The sequence below is a fragment of the Ascaphus truei genome, chromosome 20, assembly GCF_040206685.1.
Source record: "Ascaphus truei isolate aAscTru1 chromosome 20, aAscTru1.hap1, whole genome shotgun sequence".
Classification (NCBI taxonomy): Eukaryota; Metazoa; Chordata; class Amphibia; order Anura; family Ascaphidae; genus Ascaphus; species Ascaphus truei.
The window spans coordinates 9,635,023-9,655,994 of record NC_134502.1 but is presented as its reverse complement, the minus strand read 5'-3'; the positions used below and the strand labels follow the sequence as shown (position 1 = coordinate 9,655,994).

The 20,972-nt window shown below is 47.0% G+C and overlaps 1 protein-coding gene across 2 annotated transcripts in view; it reads left to right on the top strand.

Annotated features, from left to right (window-relative positions):
* Nucleotides 1-19,106: 19,106 nt before the first annotated feature.
* LOC142471283 (gastrula zinc finger protein XlCGF66.1-like) overlaps nucleotides 19,107-20,972 on the top strand; it is a 76,311-nt gene continuing 74,445 nt past the window's right edge. For both annotated transcript variants that reach the window (XM_075578115.1, XM_075578112.1), the window contains exon 1: nucleotides 19,107-19,177. The gene's annotated coding sequence lies outside the window, so the exon portion shown is untranslated. The remainder of the gene's footprint in view (nucleotides 19,178-20,972) is intronic.

Sequence of the window (20,972 nt, the reverse complement as noted above, 5' to 3'; positions counted from 1 at the left end):
TGTGAATCCTTAGAGTTATATGATTTGCATAAATGTGATATTTATGCCTAACTACTAAGGGAGGGATTATTAAACCTTACAAGCCATTCACTAAATATTTTGCATTGTTTGTTTTTATCCCTCTCCCTCTTTTCAGACCTCCCGCGTCTTTATTAATAACTTACGAGGATATTTTAATATATTTATATATACAAAATTTTTATGTTGTTATATGGAAACATAGGTTAGAATCACACTAACATAATTTATTTATTTAAAAAGTATTTATTAAAAATGTGTACAACCGAATTTTAAAGAATTTTTAGTCTTATTTGTATTAAGCAGTAATTTTGATTTATTTTTTATGATTTTTTAAATTAATATATTTTTGCTAACAATGTGTTAAATAAATTAATAAAATTGAATTCTATGTGAAATTGATAAACACATATAGTAATTAATAACTACAGACCTTACTGAGTTTTTAGCCCTAGGCTATTTAATGATTTTATAGGTGATTGTTTAAAAACTGTAATTTTAGATGAGTATGTATAAAGATATAAGAGATGGACCCAAGGAGGCACTATTTAGAAACATCCGTGCATAGATGTTTTGGCATGAATTGACATATGATTAATGATTCAACCTATTGTAACCCCTGTCTAATGAGCACTCCAAGTTCTGGAGGTTTTAATCAGTTAAATATGTTAAATGGAAGTATATACATGTTGTGCAATATGTTTACATTTGACCTCATGCACTAGTGTGAATTCAGTCATTGGGAATCACACAGCCAAGCTGAATCCAACACTAATGAGATTTGAGAATACACAACTTACTCTAATCAGCACTTTAATTACACAGAGGGTCTATATAAAGCTCAGAGACCCCCTCCACGTCATTATTTGAGCCTGAGGAAGCCGATCCGTCGCGAAACGCGTTGCTCTATTCATCTGCTGAAATTGATCCACCGAGGCTTCCGTAGCCGGATCACCGAGCAGCCTTTTCAGCCCAGCAGGATAGTTTTTCTTCCTGCATCCCGGACGCGGGACTGGCTTGAAATAGCTGCCTAACATCTGATCCTGGACTGTTTGAGGAGGCCAGGGGTCCACTCTATATGTATGTGAGTCTCGTTGTTGTTATATTAATAAATGTATTTTATTTGAATCTATACAACTGAATCGTGCCTCACTCATTTTCCCCTCCTCCAAACCCCATAAACCATAACACCGGGGGGGAGAGCCTGCCTGACGACGGGAGAGACCTATGCTAACCTGAAGCCTGAGGATAGCCCCCATTGTGCTGACCATCAGATGTGGATGGGTTAATATTAACCATAAAGAAACCAAACCCCTGCAACTGCTCACACTGGGCCGTGTGAGTACAGAGATATACATATATTTTAATATCCCCTTCCACCATATCAATTTTCATCTACCACTGCTGGGAGAGAAGGAGTTCGTCCTGAGAAAGTTACCAATCATTGTGTTTACTTACACATGGCCGTGTAAGTATTTTAGCATATTAAACTCATCCCCCACCGTACTTAACCATTTAATACTACTATCAACATTTTATTGTCATTTTATATGCCTCTTCAATCCCATGCTCCCCCATTGCCTGTTTGTTTTTATCACTGAAACATCTGGAAGTTTACCTGACAAAGGATTATGATTCACTCTATCAGGCTAACTATCCCAAAATATTAAAACAATTAAAGCCGACCTAGTGACATAGATTAAGTTTAATATATCTTGGCTGGGGAGGGTCCAATCAGTGAAGATGAATCTACTGCTTAGACTACTTTATATTTTTCAGACCCTCCCTATACCTATTGTAATGCCAGACATATTGAAACCAGTCCCGGGTCTCCAAATTCATTTGGAACAATAAGAGACCCAGACTTAGCCGCTGTAACGCCTGTATGCCCGCAGACCTGACCAGTCCCCAATACTGAGGTGGGAAGGGTATTATCACGCACCCACAGCATTGAGGGCGTGCCCGGAGTGTGGCATGGTGTTGCCGGGCCTGTAGAAAGATAGTTAGTGATACTTGCAACGCATTTGGGGTTAAGAGTAGGAGTAGTGGTTTCCGTGTGCCAGAGTCCAGGGATATAGAGTTCAGGATCGTAATGTCCGTAAGCCAGAGTCCAGGGATCACAGAAGTCAGCAGAGTCGTATACGTAAGCAGGGTCCAGGGGCAATAGCAGGCAGGGTAATCCAGTACAAGCAGAGGTCAGGCCAGGGAAATCCAGGGATAAGCAGGAGCAGGAACAGGAGCTGGAAAAACACAGGCGAGCCAAGCATAGGACTGCACACACAGAGGTTACAAAGAACTATGCAGAGCAAAGATAGAGAGGACAGACAGGGGTTATAAAGGAGGGAACACCGATGGGAGAGAGAGGAGGAGCAGAGGGAGAAGTGGGAGACAGCAGGGAGAGGTGAGGAGGAGAAGAGGAGGAGACAGGTGAGCCAGTGAGGGAGATAGCCTGAAGAGTGTGAGAGGAGGAGCCAGGGGTCTGAGAAAGCCTACAAGAGGAGCGTGTGCGCGCACCCTCTGTAAGGTGAGAGTGCGCGCGCACAGGCTGCGTCACAAGGCGCGCGGAGTGCCGCGCTGCAGACGGATCTGCCAAGGGTGGCGGAAGGACAGGAGGAGAGACCGCAGGAGCAAAGGAGACAGGCACGGGAGCAGAGAGGTGCCGTGAGCGAGAGGCACCACAAAGGGGAACGGGAGAGGGAGAAGGTGCGCGTGTCTTGCGGGGAGTGCGCGCACATGCCGAGGGAACGTCAGAGGCTGCCGCAGCGGGGCAAATGGGCAAGGAAGGGACTGGAGAGGCAGGTGTAAGCGGGACATCAGGGACACATAAAGGGAAAGGAATCCCCTGAACAGTCACAGCCGCAAACTGCTAACAAGGCCCATGTGAGCAGGAGGAATGACTCTTCCTTGCCTCCTCTCGTATTACAGGGCTGCCCAAGCAAGTCAGTGGATAGCATGGCATCCTGACCAGGCACTTAGGAGATGGGTCGCCTTGAAGGCACATCTAACACCCCACTCTAATAGAGAATATTCTATGGTTGTCAAACCGGATAGGGCTCCTGGAACGTCCGATCTTGCCAGCGATTGCACACTCACTCAGGCTGTGGGACAGACTCAAGTTCAAATATAAGTTTAGTAATCCAAACTCTTTGATGACCCCTTTTTTCAGAAACAGAGATTTTGCCCTGTGATTGCCCAAGCATTCTTTTGCGACCTGGAAGCATGCAAACATATGCAGACTCTCCAATTTTAGCTGTGATTTCAAGGTGATAAACTTTGATAGGTTGATAAGTGATAGGGGGATCCCACCAGGAGAGATTTTTCGTTACCTCCAATTAAAAGTTTTTTTTGCCAAAATCAAACCCACTAACCCGATCACCCGGTTCGAGAGACTTTGCTTGGAAGCTGATTCCCAAAAGAGGCTGATATCAAAACTTTACAGCCAACTTGTATTACAGGGGGAGGAGAGGGCTAGCACTCTACCAGTTCAGGGATACCTTGTGGGAAAGCTACAAAGTAACTGGCACAACCAAGGATCTCAATCAATACAGATGCCTGCTTAACATGTGCACATGGCAAACAAGGCACGCAAAAGCACAATATTACTCTGACACTCTCCACCAGAATACATCAAACCCAGCTAACTTCTGGAAGGTTATCAACAACATATTCCAGCCTTCTAACCATCAACATCCAAGTAATATCACTAAGGGGGATTGTAGACGGACGTTCACAGAGGTACACACTTGGAGTCGTTTATAATGTGAAATTATAATAAGGCTTTATTGTGCCTTTTACTTTTCATCAGGAAATTCATCCAAACACAGGGGGGGGGGAACAAAGCTTCTATTCACTTGGGAGTATTTCTAGTGAAACACTATGCAATAATTCCATCTCCCTTAGTCAAGCAGTTCTCGCAGCTCCAAAACATATAACATGAAATAAGCAGATATAAGCAGTCTCTTAAGAATAAAAGTCTTATCTGTTTCTTGGAGGGAAAATATCACTTCCTGGTTCAGCTTCAGGTGCAGTAGTTTTCCCTGTGTCTTGAAATCAGCTCTGCTGTGCAGAGCTCAAGACTGGTCAGCTCCAAGGGTCAGCTCTCAGTCAGAGCAAGGGAGTCACTTCCTGTCTGAACAGACAGGTTTTTGTAGACAATCTAATCAGGCAGGTGGTGTTTAGTAATTAAACTACCACACTGCTAGATTAAAGGAACATTACTGAACAGGGATAAGTCCCCTGTTACATACCTCCCCTGTTTGTGGGAAGCTCGGGCTTACCACGGCCAAAGCCCATCCTTCCATTCTCATTCTAGATATCTCTGTGACTTGAATGACAGTGGATGGAGGAAGAGAACCCTCTGTCCCGCTGGGATTGGAGCCCTTTCTCCAGTTTATTTTTGTCTCCTCCTGAAGATGCTTGAGATCAGCACTCCTCAGTCGCTCGAGGAGGACTTTTTCTGTTGCGTCGGGCACTCCTCTTTTTGTAGACAAAGTGTATGGCAACAGTTGTAGAGCAGTTAGGACTAGCCCTTAGAGTTTTCTGCTCTTGAAGTGGTCTTTCTGCAGCTTCTCCACACCACGGAGTCGACAGTTCAGCTTCTTCAGCTAAGGATTCTTCTGGCTTTGATTCTGCACTCCTACCTCTGTTTGTTGCCTGTTGGGCAGCTGTAGGTTTGGCTAGTGCTTTCTTTGGTGGCTCAAACTTCGTAATTTTGTTTTGAAGTTGCGTGGAGTCCCCAACTCTCACTGTACCCTTGTCCTTACGGGCATTAGTTACTGTGGGATACTGGTGCTTGGGCAGAGCCAATACCTTTTTCCTTATTGGAGGAATCTGTATCAGAGTCTCCTTCATATTCTGGAGCTCTGTAATTTTTGTCGTCAAGGTTGCCGCTACGTCTGTTTTCTCCTTGGTGTACTGACTCAAGGGAATGGAACAGTCTCTCTGTCTCTCCAGCTCTTGCTCCAGTTTCAGAGCCTTCTCATGCTCCCTCTCATACAGAGTCACCTGGTATCGAAGCTCAGCTTCCAACGATGCTCTGAAGACATGCAGCGTGGCCTTTAGCTCCTAATACTGCTCTGTGGGGATGTACTGGGTATTCAGACGTTCCTGCAGTGCTTGTACCTCTTTAGCAGCCTGCAGTTTTACTTCCTGTAGCGTTTGCTGCTTCTCCTTGCATACTGGAGGTGTGTACGCAGACCTTGCAGTTGGTTCTGCAGTCGGTGCTCTGCGTCAAACTTTTCCTTGACTTCTTCTGTTAACTGAAAATTTTCTTCTTTCAGTTTAAAGTTTTCTCTTTTTAATCTTGAACTTTCTCCTTTTTCAGTCTCTGTATTCTTCAGGGCTTCTTTGCAGTCCTCCTTCCATTTACGCACATCTGCTTTGAGAATGACAATCTCCTGGCGTGAGACTTCCTTCTCTAGGTTGTGGGTCTGAAGCTCCTTCTGAGAGACTTTGAGAACTGTACCAAGATTACCAATAGTTTCTTTAGCAATGTCCAGCTCCTCAGTGAGACTGTGTAGTTCCTTTCTGGAAACTTCCAGGTCTGTGCGGCAGCTGTTGGTCTCATGATGTGAGGCATCAAGCTCTATGCGAAGAGTGTGAACCTCTTGCTGGAAGACTGTCATCTGCTTCAGTGCCTCCTCATACTTCCGCTTTAGCGTAGCCACCATTTTAACAGATTGGCTCTGCTTTTCATCCATGGCGGAGATAGTAGCCTTTGCAGTATCTAGCTCAGTCTTGAGATCCTCCAATTCGGTCTTGGCCGCAGAATAAATTGCGAGCACAGTCTTCTGTAGCTCAGCATTATTTTTTCTCTCTCTTCCTAATTCTTCACAGAGCAGATCACAGTCATGCCTGGCAATTTTCAGGGCGTCTTCAGGGCTGGTCAAGGGATTGTCACTCACTGGTTCCGGCTCCGCTTCCCTGGGATGACTAGTTGAGGGTTCCTCACTTTTGGCACCGGAGAGACACTCTTTGGGGTACACGACTTCTGCCTTTGGCCCTCTGGATATTCGGTTAACCGTGGGACGAATTCTCCATTTTCTCTAGGCTGCAGGGCAACTCGGTCCCCCTTTTCCTCCACAGGATCTGCGGACGTGTCTGTTCCTTCCACGGTAAGTGAAGAACTGCTTTTCTTTTTCTTCCTTTTTGATTTGGATGACACCGTCCCTTCAGGGATACTGGGGTCTCCATCTTCATTTGAAGTTTTAGCAGCTTCATTATATACGCCAGGCTTTTCTTGCAGCTGCTTCAGCTGACAGAAATATTCGGTGATCCACTGCTCCCGCTCTGTCTCCTGCTGATCATATTCGTCATCAAAGGGAGCGGTCTTTTCTATTCGTGCCGAGTTCAGGCACGAACACCATTCTTGGGGTGTTTTGTGGGTGTGACTCGGTTCGGGTTCCCCGTAAGAGATGTCTTCCTCTTTATTGGACTGGAAGGGCCACTCTTCCGTGGGGTAGGGTTCATTACAGGAACGCTGCATCTTGTCCTCCATTTTTAGGCTATCAGGTGTCATTTTCTTCCTGACCTCAGGAGGCGCTATTGCAGCTGTTGCCACTGTATTTGCTAGAACCCCCAATTGTGGTAGTCCTACAGATGGGCATATTTTGCTTGTAGAGGTCGTAGCTCTCACAGGCATCTCTGTAGACTTTTCTTTCTTGGATAATTTTTTTTTTTTTTTCAATATCAGCAGTGCTGTGCATGCATTTTCTTTTATCAGGTATACAAGTTGTGCAGCGGCTAGGTAACACAAAAGTCTATTTGCTATACACCATTTACTTGCTGGGTGCAATCCCTCCGCTTCAGCAACAGAATTTTTTACTTGCAGAAAAAAACCATTCTTTGCAGTTGACTATTTCTTTCATTCCCGGCAGGGTGACTCAACACTCAGCAATTGGCTTTGAAAAACATTTTTCCTTTATAGGGCAATTTTACACTCAGCATTTGTTTGCTAAAAATTCCCCTGCTTCAGCACAGTCTTGTATCAATTTTTACATTTTTCTGCATATACTCCATTCACAGCTGGTAGCCCTATGCGGTGTGGCAACCTTTATTTGAAAAATCAGTACCCCTCATGGGTTACCATCTGTATTCACTGCTTCAGCGAAACTTTTGAAAACAACAAACACCTATCCCTTTTCAAGGGCTGACTCACTTCTTGAACCCTGACTATGACTGGAAGGCAAAAAACCCTATTTCAATGACCGTATTACACTTTGTGATAGGCAATTAAAGGTTTACCTGCTTCAGCAGTCTCTTGGGATTGGGGAAAAGAGTCCATCCGTGGTTTTTGTAAGTCTCAGTGCAGTGTAAGTTTCAGTGGTGTGTACCCCTTTAACTTTGCCTCTGCTGCATGAGAGGTTTTTTTTTTCAAGTTGTTTAGACTGTAGGCAAAAATCATAACAAAAAATTTCACATAAAAACTCCGGTCCTTTTTAACTACAAAGACACCTCTTGTCCCACCTCGGACACCAAATGTAGACGGACGTTCACAGAGGTACACACTTGGAATCGTTTATAATGTGAAATTATAATAAGGCTTTATTGTGCCTTTTCCTTTTCATCAGGAAATTCATCCAAACACAGGGGGGGAACAAAGCTTCTATTCACTTGGGAGTATTTCTAGTGAAACACTATGCAATAATTCACATCTCCCTTAGTCAAGCAGTTCTCGCAGCTCCAAAACATATAACATGAAATAAGCAGATATAAGCAGTCTCTTAAGAATAAAAGTCTTATCTGTTTCTTGGAGGGAAAATATCACTTCCTGGTTCAGCTTCAGGTGCAGTAGTTTTCCCTGTGTCTTGAAATCAGCTCTGCTGTGCAGAGCTCAAGACTGGTCAGCTCCAAGGGTCAGCTCTCAGTCAGAGCTAGGGAGTCACTTCCTGTCTGAACAGACAGGTTTTTGTAAACAATCTAATCAGGCAGGTGGTGTTTAGTAATTAAACTACCACACTGCTAGATTAAAGGAACATTACTGAATAGGGATAAGTCCCCTGTTACAGGGATATTGTGAAGTTCACTCCATAATTGACTCCCGTTGGTCAAGAGGCAAATTACAGTTCCTTGTTCACAGGAAGGGTTATGGACCGGAGGAACGTTCCTGGATTCCGTCTCACCATATTCATGCCCCAACACTCCTCAGGCAATTTCGTCGGAAGCTCCCCCAGAAGCCTTGGCAGGATCGTCCGGAGGTCAATCCTCAAGGGGGGGGGATACTGTGATGGATCAGGGGACTTGTGCTTCCCAATGTGTCCCCGTCACCTCTGCTCCCACTGCCTCTAACCTTCTTCCCTCTCTATCACATCTATCTGCCCCTTCTTCCTCCTGCACCCGTTCCTCTGCGGCGCACCCGGACGCGTGTTCAGATGTCACGCGTGTTCCCCGCAAGGTGCGTACGCATCCGAAAGCAACTGATCTCCTCCGCGGCACTCACGGCTCGCGGCGTCTCTCTATTCCCCCAGCCTCCATATTACCTTCTTCCTCCACCTCTCCTGCTCTCTTGCCTTCCTTGGCGAGCGCCCCCCACTGCGCGACGCTCTTCGCATTCCCTGGCGCACACGGTGCACACATCAGACCCTTACAGAGGGCGTGTGCACACGCTCCAGATATTCCCCTTCCAAGAATTCTAGCTCCGCCTCCCATGGCTTACAAGCTATATCCCTGTGTGATTCTCCTGACTCCTCCCCTGCTTTGTCTGACCTATCCCTGCAACCTCTCACTCAACCCTCTGCTCCTCCTCTCTTTCCCATTGGGGCTCCCTCTTTTATAATCCCTGTCTGTCCTCTAGCTCATTGCTCTGCATAGCTTCTTGTGACCCCTGTGTGTGCAGTCTCTATGCTTGGCTCTCCTGTTTGTTTCAGCATTGGTTCCTGTCCCTGCTTCCCTTTGGATCTCCCTGGCTTGAACTCTGCTTTGAATTGGACTACTCTGCTTTCTCCTGCCCTGGAACCTTGCTTACGGATTCTACTACGCTGCCCTCTCCAATCCTTGAACACTGGCTTACGGATATCACCACGCTGCTCTCTAATATCCTTGAACTCTGGCACACGGACATAACTACCCGAACTCTGGCATCCTGGATGTTGCAAGTATACGTTAACCCTTTCCAACAGGCCCGGCAACGCATTACCACACTCCGGGCACGCTCTCACTGCTGTGGGTGCGCGTTATAACCTTACCCATCTCAGTACTGGGGACTGGCCAGGTCTGCGGGCATACAGGCGTTACATTATACAGAGCTCAAAAAATGCAGACCCCCCTGAGGTGGGCCAAGGTGTTTCTCTGGAACAGTTACAATTTGTTAGTAACCAATTGACCTCGGTGTCACAACAACTTGCCAACCTGTCTCTCCAGGAAACCCCAGCTGCCCCGTCACCTCCTGTTTCAGTGACCTTCAGTAACCCAGGACCACGTATGCCACCTCCCAACCGGTATGATGGGGACCCTCTCGCTTGCCAAGGATTCTTAAACCAATGCGAGGTTCAATTTGAAATGTCCCCCTCTCTCTTCCCTACCGGCTGTACCAAGGTGGCATACATTTACGCCTTACTCACTGGCGCTGCCCTCGCTTGGGCTTCTACCCTCTGGGAACGTAAACCTGAGCGTCACTGCTCCCGGTCTCTCCTTCCCCCGTCTGTTTCTCATAGGTCTACTCCTTCGCCCTTTCTGGCGTTAGATGCTCCTGAACTGATGCAGATCGGCAGCCAACAATCACAGGCTGCGGAGAGAGCACAACGACGTGAGAAGGGTATCTGCTACTATTGTGGTTCCCCTGAACACCGCCTCCGTAACTGCCTCCTGAAGCCGGGAAACGGGAATACCCAGTAAAGGTAGAGGGGCTTCTACTGGATACTATCTCTTCTTCCCCCTCTCTGTCTAATGAATTACCCAAGAAACTCATGCTCCCTGTAACGCTGGCGGGTCCTGGTCTTCTATTAGAAGTAAAAGCTTTCATTGACTCCAGGTCTGGCGGTAACTTTCTGGATCACACTTTTGCACTTGAGAATCAAATTCCTCTGGTCCGGAGAGAAGCGCCCATTGGTCTTGAAGCTATCGATGGATGTCCGCTTCAGCCAGCCTTCATCATCTGGGAGACTATCCCACTTACCTTGATCACTGCGGATGGGCATAAGGAGGTAATAGTTTTTGATATCTTTCATTCTCCTACCATCCAGGTTATACTAAGATTGCCTTGGCTTCAGCTCCACAATCCGTGCATTGATTGGACCGATGCCTTACCGATCCAATGGTCTATCTCTTCCAAGGAAGCGACTCCTCCTCCGTCTGCGGCCGTACTCACATCCACATCTCCTGATTGGTTATTTCTTCCTTCTTCCATCTCCTTGTGAGTAGCCTGCATGTCTGCGTGGTGTCCTATTTCCTTCCTGTGTTGCTCCCGTGAGGTCACTCCGGCGCCATGTTCCAGAACCCAGTCCTGGCAAATTTGGCTTCTCCTTGCGATTACGCATGCGCAGTGGTGCTTCCGTCGTCCTGACGGGTCGAAATATACCATTTACTGCTCGTACAATTTAACCCTATACAGGGATATTTAGGTACAGCAAACAGCAATCAACTGGAGCTCTTAGTCAATGGTTAAGAAGATTTCAACCCATTGATCAGTCAGTTTACAACCTTTTATGGATAGATAGAAGCCCTAGGGCTCAGGACATATTGCTAAGCAAATTGCCACTATTTACTCAATATGGTGTTCTATCTAGTTTAGTACCTTCTGCAATTCAGCAAAAGTACTAAGAGAGCCTTAACTCATCTATACTTGCATAGTGTGCAATCAACATCCTAGCATTAGGATCTACTTACCAGACCTAAAGCTGCTATTTGGCGTTACTCTTTAGGGCAGTTTTGTCAACTGATTACTTAACCCCTAGATAGCACCGATGCACTATAGTATCAAGATTGATATGACACTTCACTGCTAATACTAGGCTATCTATATCAATTAGCCATATGCAATGTCATTTCAACACTAATGCACCAATTGCACAACAAGTATACCTGGCACAACATATAAGGATTGCATTAAATCCCTCATATAAGCTTTCCCCAAGGCTTCCTGGTATAAGGATACTTGGGGCTTGTGTTTTCAAGCAACACTAACAATACCTACCAACCCAGGGATTACCCTGTCCCCAAGGGAAATCAGCGTATTGTCAATTGTTTAATCCTATTTTATACCCCATTGTTTTATTATGTTTCTAATAAAATCATATTTTTAACTTAATAATCATCTCAACCTAGTGCAAGAGTGCTTCACTTGGGGTTCTTTTCTCCTCAGTACATTATCTAACCATGCCCCATTAGCACCTGCACTTAGCTATATTTCATCACACCATTAGTTAGCAGTAGCAGGGGACTTATTCTATAGTCTATTGGTATAGACAGCAAAGATTTTTGTGACAATTGTTGTAGGATCTTAAATAAGGCCTCCCTAGACCTGAAAAAGCGGTGCTTTCCCTGGCCTTAGAGCACGCGCCGTCCTTGGGCGTGTCGGGGGCGGGCCAGTGATGTCACGGAGCTGGTTCACCCTCATTGGGCGAACCGCTCACGTGACCAGCCCTGCGCTCCAGCGAGCTCAAAAACGAAAGATTTCTTAAGACACACGCTTCCACAGGAGTGCGGAAGCGTGCGCGAGCCCCTGCTAAAGCCGCTCTCATTGCGGCTGCAGGGGCTCAGTGCCAAGCAGCAGCGCGCCTCAGCACGGCTCAGCGCCTATGCCCCAGGTCTTAGTCATTGAAGAAGTAGACACACAACTTTCAAAAGTCAGACACGACATTTTGAAACTTGAAATAAAGATAGAACAGACCGCTCAGAGTGATATTTCCGTTCCATTATTGGACGAATTAAAAGAGAAACTCACTAAGTTTAAAAGTGATTTGGTACACTTTAAAAAACTCAAGTTTAAAAAAGTCATTTACGACTCTAAGGAAAGTACAGTTTATCTCTGGGCAAAACAAGAAAAACGGACTATATACTCAAAAAAGAACAAAGGTCAGCAAAGGAAGGTGGATACGAACACTAGTGATTCAGAGGCTAGCTCATCAGCTGACGGAACCTCTACCCAGTCACAAAAACCAGGACCGTCAAGGCCTTTTTAAGGCAGAGGCCCTCAGACGAACAAAAGCAAAGGAAAAAGACCAGGAGAGGGCAACGTAGTTCCAAGAACACCTCCAGTCACAAGGTCACACCACCAAAGGAGGCACAAAATATTGTAATGAAACTTTCCAATCATTCTCTTACAGCTATGGAACTTAGAGTCCTCTCCATAGGTTCTTCGTTTGTTCCCACCACGGTCACAAGGAGATTTGATATAGAAATAGATTTATTTAAACTTGAAAGAAAACTGAACTTAAAATCTTTTTTCTCTAGCAAAGAGTTGGGTCCACAGGTCTAGCAGCAGCAGCAGCAGCAGCAGCCACCTACACAGACATCAATAGCAGCGACACAGGTTTGCAAACTTAAATCTAAATTTATACCACCTACAAAAAATCCATCAGTGCATGTCTTTATGAATATGTTAAAAGGGGATGTAAATCAATACTTTAAACACAAACATAAAACATATTACAATCTGACACTAGCTTAAAATAGTTGTCTAAAAACATTGGCTGCCAATCCAGAAATAATCATTAAAAGAGCAGACAAAGGGGGAGCATTAGTGTTCCAAAATTACACAAGCTACAAAACAGAGGTACTTAGGCAACTAGATCCCACTCTATTATATCAACAAGAGGTTAAACAAATCCTAGAACTAGGAGTAGGCAACACATGGATAACAGAAACTGAATTAGACTTCCTAACCATGGTTAATCCCAGACGCCCTGTACTATACCTACTGCCCAAAATCCATAAGAGTTTGCATAACCCCCCAGGCAGGCCGATCATATCCGCTACGAATTCTATTAGTCAGCCTTTAGCTGTCTTCATTGACAAATTTCTCCAACCCATAGTGACAAAAGCCAAGTCATATGTCAGAGATACGTTTGACTTTCTGGAGAAAATCAGAACAGTGCCCCAGGAATAAAACACCTTTATTGGTGACCATGGATGTAACGAGCCTATACACCATCATCCCACATGATGGTGGTATAGAAGCGGTTAAAGAATTTTTAATAAAAGAACACACATCAGGGACACCAATTGATTATATCATACTGTTACTGCACTTTATATTACATAAAAATTATTTTAAATTTGAAAATAAGTATTACTTGCAAACCACAGGAACGACAATGGGTAGCAATGTTGCACCAGCTTATGCCAACCTTTTTATGGCGAAATTTGAAGAACAATATATATACAATTCTATCTATTATGATAAAATGCTGTTCTATTGTCGGTATATAGACGACCTGTTCTTCATCTGGGTAGGAACGGATGAAGAGCTGGTCGCCTTTTTCGATTACCTTAAGGCATTGCCCACACCCATCCGCTTCACAAAAAAGTGGAGTGCAACACAAATATCTTTCCTTGATGTACTGGTGTACTATGATGGGCAAGTACTACATACAGACTTATATCGAAAACCTACGGACAAAAATTCCACACTACATGCTCTCAGTTTTCACCCTGATCCCCTTATAAAAATGTTACCTTCTTCACAAAAAATCAGGGCCACGAGAATAGTGGACAGGCCGGACCATCTAAGGGATACGCTAGAGGACATTAAATAAAGATTTACAGCAAGGGGACATAAAGAGAAAACGGTAGACATGGCTTTAAAATAGGAAGCCGTAGCAACACAGCAGAATGAAATTAATGAAAGAATACATTTTGTAAGCAAATACACGACGGCGAATAAGTTCATAAAAAACAGTATTCAAAGACACTGGAAAATACTTCAAATGGATAATACACTAAGCACCATTTTTAAAGAACAACCACGATTCGCTTACACAAGACGTGAAAGTTTAAAAGATCTTTTAATCACAGCAGATGATAAAAAATACTACAGAACAGCACACTTCATGAGTAACTTGGCGCCAGGATGTTTAAATGCTACGGATGTAGTGTCTGTAATAGTTTCACATCCAAGGAGCGGATATAAATATAAAATCAAACATAGAATAACATGCATTTCCATCAATATTGTATACTGTATATTATTAAATGGCCATGCGGCTTAATTTATGTCGGAAAGACAAACAGGATGCTCAAGACACAATTTATAGAGCATCGGAGTAAAATTAATGCCAGAAAGGATGAAACTGCATTGATATCTCACTGTGCTGAATTTAAGCATAGTGTTGCATCTCTCAAACTGATGGGAATAGATCAAGTCAATAGGACTATCTCAGGGGCTGATAAAGACAAAGCATTACTCCAAAAGGAGGCTTTCTGGACTTTCACCCTAGATAAAGTGTATCCTAAAGGACATAATGATTTTTTATCCATGAGCCGTTTTTTGGATAGCAGATAACACATATTAACCATCATGTTTTAATTCACAGTGTTTCTCAAACTGCTGCTGACTCAATTCCTAGATAAGGTTGGTACCTAAGCTAGAATTAGATCTCGTATAGCCAATGTAATAGACAGCACTCACACAAAGTAGATAAATATACACAAAGCGGGGTGCCACGGACTAGAGAGGGCCCAATCCCTCTCAAACACAATAAAGTACTGAAGAAAATCCAGCACACCCTAATAATAGATACAAAGTCACTGGTATATAACCAATTTGAAAATTTTCAAATTGGTTATATACCAGTGACTTTGTATCTATTATTAGGGTGTGCTGGATTTTCTTCAGTACTTTATAGAATTAGATCTCCTTCCTTTTTTACATAGTAAGTTTCTAACCTACAATGTTTTTTAATCTTTATAGCTAGAGTAAGAGGCATAGTGTTAGGTACAATACAGAGGTGGCGGGAACATTTAAAAGCCTATTAATGATTGCACTCTTTCATTTTTTATTTGCATGTATACAATCCTGAGGCTGGATGAGTGACTGACCAACAACCCTGCCCTCCCACATCGGATGAGTAGAGCACTACTGCGCATGACAGCCGACTGCACCAACATCCCCTCTTCATATCCACGGAGTCCACACACATGCGCAGTGGCCAGAAGAAGCCAGGATTGGATTTGGGCATACGACGCGGATGACGTCACGGGAGCGACCCGCGAACACATAAGGACGACGGAAGCACCACTGCGCATGCGCAATCGCAAGGAGAAGCCAAATTTGCCAGGACTGGGTTCTGGAACATGGTGCCGGATGTGACCTCACGGGAGTGACACAGGAAGGAAATAGGACACCACGCAAACACGCAGCAGGCTACTCACAAGGAGATGGAAGAAGGAAGAAATAACTAATCAGGAGATGTGGCTACAGCACACCCAGGATTATGATGTCATCTGATCTAGGTGCAATGCGGAAGTGCAATCAGGACACTATGGGAATCACATGGGGTAACGAAGAGGAGTTGCTGAGTTAATCACTTATGTTTGGACTATATATATTGGACATTCTTGTTGTTTCTTTGCCAGTCACTTGAGAAAGAGGTTTGTACAGCTCAAAACGTTGTGTGTGCCTAGAATAAATTTATTTTCTACAAATCCGTAGTGCCCTGGATCCTCCACTCTGTTCTTATACTTTGAAATTACACCAGACAGGTTTTTTCCCTGAACCACGGAGCGCCAGAACGTCTAATCGCAAGTATATTGCTTTAATTATACATATTTAGGTGTGCAGACATAACTCTTTATTTGATTTCCCCTTACCTTTCCATAGGAGTATAGCACAGCAGGGGAACTACAAGTTTCAGCAGCCTCAGGGGCTGCAGGACGCGTTGACAGGCAACCAAGAGGGCTGAGAGATGTATGGCAGTTAGAATTCTGACAGTTAATGGGACAGTTAGTTGTAAGCAGGATAGCATGGGGATTGATAATGTCCAGGGAGAAGTGCTCCACTGGACTAGTCCAGAACATCCCCATAGGTCCAAGCTAAACCCCATCACTAATATTGTGTGCTGTAGGGATGGCCCCTAGACAGGGATGCTTCCCCTAGCAATATAGTGTTAGTCAGCATATATGCTACGGATGCACGCGGTGTATGCTGCCTGCGTCTGGGACCAGACAAATCCATCGAACCAGAGACTATCCTAAGGTGAGACCCTCCAACCGGATACCACCCCACGCGAAGGCGGATCTTCGGTGGACTGATCGGTTGTTTGTTAGTACCCAGCGGCACCCGGGGGCTGGAGCGCCCGGGCAGGTATTTCTACAAGTGCACCAACAATACACGAGGGCAGCGCTTTCACACACTTGGGGTGGGATTGGCTATTGTGGCCTGGACACTGGGACATCGGTGCTCCTGCACCCAATTACTGTGGGGGATATTCCACAGGTCGGTATATCTATATATAAATATATTGTATTTGTAACGGGTTTCCCCCCCCCCCCCAATCGCAGATTATACTGTGGGTGCGGACAAACATACGGTGTTACCATAGGTGTGGTGCGTTACCTGTTGGCTCACAGGAGGGCTGAGCTTCCGCCACGGGGAACCTGGGGCAATATATACTAGGGGTAACCACTTACTCAATTCAGCGCCTCCACCTGCGATGGCTCCCACCATAGGGGGAGTGGTTCCTCGCAAGACACATACAAATAATCAATACTCACACACAGTGATATATATATTAACTAATACCATTTACTGGGAACAGCATATAACACAAGACCATACAAACATATCAGAACAGGTGTCCCTCTCTCGAGGAGACACTTACTGCGACGTCGCGCAGGACGCTTCCCCAACACCAGGTGATCCCACCCAGTGTCCAAAGAACCCCACCCAATGTCCCGCACTCTTGCAGAGAGAGGCAATGGGTGACTGTGCAGTCACTGTTACACTAAGTTGGTGCACTTATGACCGTATAGTATCAGCAACAACTTCACAAAGGATCAGTCGTAGGATGACGTCATCTGATCCCCAACCGGACTCCTTGCACGCGGACCGCCAGGGGCGATCCCAACCTGGAAACAGTCTCTGAGGACCCCAACTTGGATCCGAACCTCTTAGCAGGATCCGCAGCGTCCGCTGTGTCCCTCTCTCATCTACCCTACTGTGACAGGATCCCTAACATAGGGCCTGTCCCTACTGCACTACGTGACACGCGCTATACTATAGGCCGTCCCTACAGCACAGCAACCTGTAATGGCTTTGGGGGAAACTCCTAGGGGTCTACAGGGGTTAATAACCTGCCCCACTCCCCTAACTCGTCCCAGTCCTGACTATTAGACAACTGGTCCCAGCGCCTGCAGCAACAAGCTGTGACCCACTGGATGTTGGCAGCCAACGTGCTGCGCAACAAGGTGCCTGCCTGTCAGACCTCACGGCACTGACAGCCGTGACCCTGACAAGACAGCACACTAACACTAAGGGCAGCGTCCCTATCTTGGGCCTCCCTCAGCACTTACCCACTAACCTAGTGGGGAGTTGGGGCCTACCTGGGGTGTGGGTACCTATGTGGGTGCAGGAGCTGCACTCGCTCCCCGCACCCTTCCTTCCCTCACAGCTCCCTGACTCCAACTCACTTAACTGATAACTATCAGCGCATGCAGCAACACACTGCAACTTAACACTAAGTCCGCTTTTGCCTTTCTTCCCTTCTGTTCCCCTTCTGTTCCCCAGCTCCAACTAATGTAAGTGACAGGATCCCTAACCTGAGGGCTGTCCCTGGCAACACTCACTCTACTGGGGAACTTAGCTATCTCGGGCCCTGGGGTTGCTGGCCTAGTACAGGGAGTCCCTGACTCCTGTACCCTACCTCCTTCCCAGGGCTGCTCCTGGCTCTGACTGCCTAGCGTGGGCTCAGCGCGCGAAATGTATCCACTTGCCTTCTGAGACGTCCTAAGCCCTATTGGCTCCCTGGCTTCACGTGGTGCACGCAGAGGATCATGGGACTCGTAGTCCCTGCTCAGAGCCTTCCCTGATAGGCTAGGGCTTCGCGGGCTTTCTGTGCCTTGTCCTGCGCCTGCGCAGTCTATCTGGTGCTGCCTCAACCTTTCCTGGGCTGTCCCTACGCTCGCGCGACTTCTCCCTAGCTCTAGGATCCTTCCTGCGCATGCGCGATCACTGCGCATGCGCGAGTCACTGGGTAATGGCGGCGTCCTCTTCGCTAGCCGCCGGGACCCCAACGACGCGACCGCGGCCTTAGCGACGGCCCGATCGCGTCCCCGGCAACCGGCCGCATGCAGAGCAAGACGCGCTGCTCCCTGCTCCGGCCCCCACCCTTGGAAGCAGCCGTCGGGTCCGTCGCTGGCTCCGGCGGCACCCGCGACCGTGCTGCACCAAGAGAGGGGGGTCTCAAGGAGCTGCTGGAGACCAGGGCTACATATTGTTATATGTTATGTTGTATTGTTCCTGTTATAAATTACTGTCCAGTAAATACTGTTACATATACCCTTGCGTGCAATTACTGATTGTATTGTCTTGGGAGGGGATATCCCACTGTGTGAGGATCCTTCTCAGGTGGAGGCGCTGTTAGTATATTAATTACACACACCCCAGGCTCCCAGTGGTGGAGGATCAGGCCTGTTTGCCACTCAGGTAATAGCAGTACACGTGGTCACCCTAGACACAGGGGGAGGGGGGAGGAAAGGGGGCAACATACAAAAAAGATTTCACAAAGAGAATCCTTCTGGTTATATACCCACAAAACGCTGGCCCCGCCAGGACTAAATACCGATATAGATTGCGTGTAATTTCTTTAAATATCTGACACATGGGGTTATTCAGCCTTTCCCTACACCCTTTTAAGAGAACTACATTTTTATTACTGCTTACTTCATTTGTTTATATATTGAACAGAGGACGAATTATTTTAGGTTATATACAGCACAGCATGCTCATTATACAGTAAGTGTATAAAAAGACTCAATCATTATCTAATGTAGCACAAAGTGTATAGGAGGGAGTGGGTGTGGTGGACACATTTCTGCTCTTATTGGCTGGCCTCGGTGAGTGCTGGGAGTTGTAGTACTGATTCATTAAGCAGTTACAGTATTGGAAAGAGCTGGACTACAATTCCCAGCAGCCCTTGCTAAGAAGCAAGTCAATCATTTGACACAAAGCAGCCAATCAGTGCAGAGGGGTCAGAATAACTGCATACCGGACAGCATCTTGAAGAAGGTAGGAAGTGATTATGATATGATTACAGTATACACACACACACACACACACACACACACACACACACACACACACACACACACACACACACACACACACACACACACACACACACACACACACACACACACACACACACACACACACACACACACACACACACACACACTATTCAAAAGACAATCCCCCACCCACCCTGTATTCAAAAGACACCCCCCCACCCACCCTGTATTCAAAAGACACCCCCCCACCCACCCTGTATTCAAAAGACACCCCCCCACCCACCCTGTATTCAAAAGACACCCCCCCACCCACCCTGTATTCAAAAGACACCCCCCCACCCACCCTGTATTCAAAAGACACCCCCCCACCCACCCCGTATTCAAAAGACACCCCCCCCACCCACCCCGTATTCAAAAGACACCCCCCCCACCCACCCCGTATTCAAAAGACACCCCCCCACCCACCCCGTATTCAAAAGACACCCCCCCACCCACCCCGTATTCAAAAGACACCCCCCCGACCCACCCCGTATTCAAAAGACACCCCCCACCCACCCCGTATTCAAAAGACACCCCCCCACCCAACCCGTATTCAAAAGACACCCCCCACCCACCCCGTATTCAAAAGACACCCACCCCGTATTCAAAAGACACCCCCCCACCCACCCCGTATTCAAAAGACACCCCCCCCCCCACCCACCCCGTATTCAAAAGACACCCCCCCACCCACCCCGTATTCAAAAGACACCCCCCCACCCACCCCGTATTCAAAAGACACCCCCCCACCCACCCCGTATTCAAAAGACACCCCCCCACCCACCCCGTATTCAAAAGACACCCCCCCCACCCACCCCGTATTCAAAAGACCCCCCCACCCACCCCGTATTCAAAAGACCCCCCCACCCACCCCGTATTCAAAAGACCCCCCCACCCACCCCGTATTCAAAAGACCCCCCCACCCACCCCGTATTCAAAAGACCCCCCCACCCACCCCGTATTCAAAAGACCCCCCCCACCCCCCCCACCCACCCCGTATTCAAAAGACCCCCCCCACCCCCCCCACCCACCCCGTATTCAAAAGACCCCCCCCACCCACCCCGTATTCAAAAGACCCCCCCCACCCACCCCGTATTCAAAAGACCCCCCCCACCCACCCCGTATTCAAAAGACCCCCCCCACCCACCCCGTATTCAAAAGACCCCCCCCACCCACCCCGTATTCAAAAGACCCCCCCCCACCCACCCCGTATTCAAAAGACCCCCCCCCACCCACCCCGTATTCAAAAGACCCCCCCCCACCCACCCCGTATTCAAAAGACCCCCCCCCACCCACCCCGTATTCAAAAGACCCCCCCCACCCACCCCGTATTCAAAAGACCCCCCCCACCCACCCCGTATTCAAAAGACCCCCCCCACCCACCCCGTATTCAAAAGACCCCCCCCACCCACCCCGTATTCAAAAGACCCCCCCCACCCACCCCGTATTCAAAAGACCCCCCCCACCCACCCCGTATTCAAAAGACCCCCCCCACCCACCCCGTATTCAAAAGACCCCCCCCACCCACCCCGTATTCAAAAGACCCCCCCCACCCCGTATTCAAAAGACCCCCCCCCACCCCGTATTCAAAAGACCCCCCCCACCCACTATTCAAAAGACCCACCCACCCTTATTCAAAAGACACCCCCACCCCCCTTATTCAAGACACCCCTCCCCACTCCCCTTATTCAAAAGACACCCCCCCTTATTCAAAAGACACACCCCCCACCCACCCTTATTCAAAAGACACCCCCCCA